Source organism: Lytechinus variegatus, chromosome 13, assembly GCF_018143015.1.
Source record: "Lytechinus variegatus isolate NC3 chromosome 13, Lvar_3.0, whole genome shotgun sequence".
Lineage (NCBI taxonomy): Eukaryota > Metazoa > Echinodermata > Echinoidea > Temnopleuroida > Toxopneustidae > Lytechinus > Lytechinus variegatus.
In genome coordinates this window covers 1831434-1836348 of record NC_054752.1, presented here as the reverse complement: position 1 = coordinate 1836348, position 4915 = coordinate 1831434, and positions in this window count along the sequence as shown.

The window sequence follows — 4915 nt, the reverse complement described above, 5'->3', positions numbered from 1 at the left end:
GCCATGCCCATGGGAATCGCCAACTTACGTCTCGACAACTGTAGATGGCGGTTGTCGGGAATTCCCCATATTCTAGCCGCGCGCCCAAATGTAGCAGCAGTGATCATGGAGGACTAAAGAATTAATGTTATAATGTATAAATTTGTGATGCTATGTGTCAGAACAGCGGCCAAATGCGGCCATTTTATTAATTTCAAATCAAATTTCAAGAAATGAAGAGCTCACTTGCAGGGGTTGGTTCCATTTTTTTTAAATAAATTTTTTTTTTTTCTTAATGTATAGATTTTATTAGCTCTATAAGGTGATACTGAAGGAAAATTCCCATTAAAAAGTGAACTAAAATGGTAAAGAAAATCACCCTTTTTTCAAGAGGGATTAGGTCCATTTCAGTTTATTTGCAAAAGGGTTTAGGTCCATAATTTTTTGGGAAAAGAATATTTTGAAAAATGCGAAGACAGGTAGATTTCTTTTATACCCAATTTTATGTTCTCATTATGGGATGTCGTGAAAATTTCGCATAAGAATAATACAATATCAAAAGAATATTTAAAAAAAATGATTTCTTGGAGTGGACCTAACCCCTTTTGCAACAAACTCTTCAAATATTGCAACATTTATTTTTGCTGTCCCCTGTAAAAGTGAGCAATGTGTATGCACATATTATACAACTAGAAGCAGCGTAAAGTAATTATCATTACAAAAGCATGTTTCACTTTGTAAAGGCTGTTTGTCTGTAATTAGTAGGAATCTTTTGTCTAATCTGCAAGAAATAAGCAATGAAACATAATGTCTAACATATTTTATTGTTGCGTCATTAAAGGGAAAATAAATCTCCTTGCTCAGGCTTGCTCTGATGTACCATCGTCGAACATAGTCATGATAATTTTTTTTCAAATCATATTTATTTCTTCCTCATATCACATATAAAAAATAAATATATATAACATGACATCATTAAAACTTAATTGTTTCAAGTTTACACATAAACATTTTAACATGGTGAGAAAAGGAATATATATGAACTTCAAATGTAAACTTAAAATTAATCTGCTCACATTTCTTTAACAACTTATACTCACAAAGGGATAAATACAGAACAGAATCCGGGTACAACAGCAAAAATCTAAATTACGGAAATAAACTTATAATCTGTATATAAAACTCAAGTTAAGATTCTCCATACTCTTCAATCAAACTGATTAATGAGGAAGTTATATATAAAAAAACATACACACAACTTAAAGCCAGACCCAGATAATGCCAGATAATGAAAGTGGAGGGTGCGATCGCGATCATCGTTCTATGCAGGGGCCGCGGAACGTTTTTGAAAGTGGGGGGCTTCAGCCCCTCCCCGCCCCCCTTCAGCCCTCTGCTATGCTCATGTTTTTAAATCAATCATTAAAAACCATCATGATAATAAAACTCTTCATATATCGGTAGTTCATACAATAAAACAGGTAACTATTTAGAGGAGAAGTCTTATTAATTAATGCCTCAACTGCTCATTAATTTTTATGTTCACTTTCATGTTATTCTCTAGTAGACTCCAACCCCAAGCACGTTCTCATCTGGAGCCTGACTGGATTACCTAGCAAACTGTAGATTCAGATTTGAAGTGCGCGAAGCGCGAAGTCCCTAGCGGCCGGGGTTCTAGTTGCTTTCTCGTGCTATCTCATGCCAATTTTCAATATGATAGCACTATACGTAAATAATAATTCAGAGAATCAAATCATACATTTTGGCTTAATAAAACTTATTATTATACATGTACATATATGATCTATATACAAAACCACTTGCGATACCTTTATGAATTTACGAGACGCTCTACTTAACTTCATATTGCGGGCAGGAGAGAGATAATTTAAAGCGGGAGAAAAGAAATCTTGAGGGGGGAACGCAGAGCCTGAGTGGGAGATATTAAATCTCGAGAGGGAGAACGGGATTTTGCGAAAATGGGCTTTCGGCGGGAGATCTCCCACCGAAAGCCGGAGAATTGGAGTCTAATGACAGAATTGTCTGAGGGATTCAAACAAATAGTTTATTCTACAATAATTATTTAAAGTGGTTCGTACTCTACAAGCATTTGCTTTTTCGTAACTCCCTCCATTTTCACAGATCTTTAATGTTCATGATAATTTGCTTTTATTTATTACTTTAATTTGTTTTGCTTATGGAAAAATATATTACATTGTGCCTATATCAATTTAGATTGTTTTGTTTAAATTTTATTTGTCATTGTAAGTACATACGACCATTTTATTTTGTTCTGTTGAAAATAATATAAAACAATTGAATTGCAAATAAAAACAAAATTGGGTTAGCAACTTTTCATTGCATTTGTGATGGATATTATAGGCTTTGCATTGAATGTTTCAAAATGGTTTCATGGCTTTTAAAATTAATTAAAGAAGGGAACAAAATGTGTCTAATTTCATTAATAATGAGTTGAGCATTCCTAAAACCCGTCCTAAAATTACAAGAGCGATAACACTGATATTACACTTCAACAACTTTTTCTTTTTATAGTAACCCAGGCCTATATACAGGTTGAACATGTTGAGTGAACTTGATATACTTTCGTGATAATAACCAACAAAATTAAGAGAGCCAAGGGCGGAAATCTCTCCCAGAAGGTAGGATGGACTAGGGGCGGATCCAGCTCCCGCCAATAGGGGGGGGGGGCAATTTTTTCACCCACATTCTCCCCGATCGGCTGCTCAAAGTTGACTTTTGTTTGTTTCTTTGAAGGGGTTGTCCCGGTGGCGTAATAAGCCAAAAAATTTGAGGGGGCTCGATACGGCGTATCACGTAAATTAATAAGTTGCGAGCGAGAGGGGCGAGGAAAAAAACATTATTATTACAAAAATCAAAGTCTGTGATAGATGTTGACATGACATTTGGAAAATAATAGGCCTATATTTCACCCTTATCCCTTTCCTTTTCTCTTTTTTTCTTAGTCAAGAAAAATGGGGGAGGGGGGCGGCAAAACGCCGATGTTCTAACAATCATTTCTTAGCTTCATTCTTATAAAACAACATAACAAAGTGTAATAATCACATAAGCCCTACTAGTATTTGAATAGCACGAGCGCGAAGCGCGAGCTGAAAATTTTTGAATTTCATGTATTTTTTCCTGATAATTGAATATTCTGGGCAATGTTCGTGAACCTGAAAAAGATGCGTATGTACTTGAATAATTGCTGCGAGTGGTTCTGGCTTGATCGAAAAGGGACCTGGAAAGCACGTTTTGCAGTTAGCCATTAAACGATACATATTTCAACTATTGAATTATGCGAGCGCGAAGCACGAGCTGAATTTTTTTTTTTTTTTGACATTCCGACCTAAAAATTGACGTTCTTAAGCACATTTTGTAATCTTTAACGGTATAGGTATAAAACCAAACAATTAATGCGAGCGCGAAGCGCTAGCGGAAAAATTGAGATTTCAGACCTAAAAATGGGACACTCGATTCATTTTTTCTAAATCATAAAAAAGATGGGGAAATTTGATCTTTTCCTACATTAATAACGTGAGTGCAAAGCGCAAGCATAAATTTTTTGACATTCTGATGTGAAACTGGATAATTTTAGTATAAAATTTATTTCTTTATAAATACTGATATTCCGGTATGAAAAGAGTGAATTTATTAGCACTGTGTAGGGAAATTGTGAAGTGGATATATGGATAGCACTTAATAAACATGATAAATGATGCGAGTGATTACTATTTTGACCTGAGACCTGGACATTCTATAGGCCTACATTTTGTCATCATTGTGAAAATGATGACTATCCTCCTATTTCTCTTCCCTAGCGCGATATGAAACTTGTCGATATTCCTTTCTGAAAAAGGGACAATTTTGATATTAGGAATTCATGAAAATTTTATTTATCGTATTTATTAATGTTATAAGCCTAATGAGAGTGAAATTTGGATATTTTAAGCACTTTTGTAATCATGAATAGGATTTATGAGTTGATATATTTTCAACAATAATGTTAGCGCAAATCTTGAGACGAAATTTTTGATAAACTGTCATAAAAGGGCGATTTTAAGTAATTTGTTGTAGAATTGATATATAAAGAATCTCAAAGACAATATGTAGGCCTACTTAGCAAATCAAATAATGCGAGCGCACATGCGCAAAAAGCTGCAAATGATATATACACAATAAAACGGACACTTTACAGAGCACTTGAACAAAATCTTTTTGTAAATCGAACAAAAATCTTTTTGTAAATCAAACAAAATAATGAAAGCTCGATGTCCGAGCTGAAATATGCATTGTATATTTCAAAACTTGATATTTTAAGCTACATATCAGCCTATTGAGCAAGATATGTATTTCATCGAACAGGCTATGTGAGCGCGAAGCGCCGCGAGCGAAAATTTAATTGATATGAAATACAAGTCTTCCCTTGACCTTATTTTATTCACCCGTCACCCTCCTATTATTTTTCCTCTTCTTTTTCTCCCCTCTTTTTTTTCTTCTTTTTTTCTTTCTTCCCCCCTTTTCCTATTTTTGTTTGGCTCCGCCAATAGGAGGGGGCCTCAAAAAGTTAGGTCATCTCCTCTAAATTACATGTATTATTTCGATTTTTAATGATGTTTTTCTTTCCATCATAAAAGACCAAAAATAGTGGGGGGAGGGACAGTTGATATTGTGTCCCCCTACTATTTTGGGTAGGTGGGACGCGTCCCCCTCCCCCCCTGGGATTTCCGCCCATGAATGGAACCAATGCCGCGAGGATACGCCAACCAATTTGCTTCATTGGACTTTTACCATGTTTACTGTCCGATTTTTGACAACAGATTCCTAACTACGGACTTCACTGACCATTTACAAAAGGAAATTATACTTCTGCAATATTGTTGCCCCTGGCGCATCTGGTCGGATAACAGGAGCAGACACA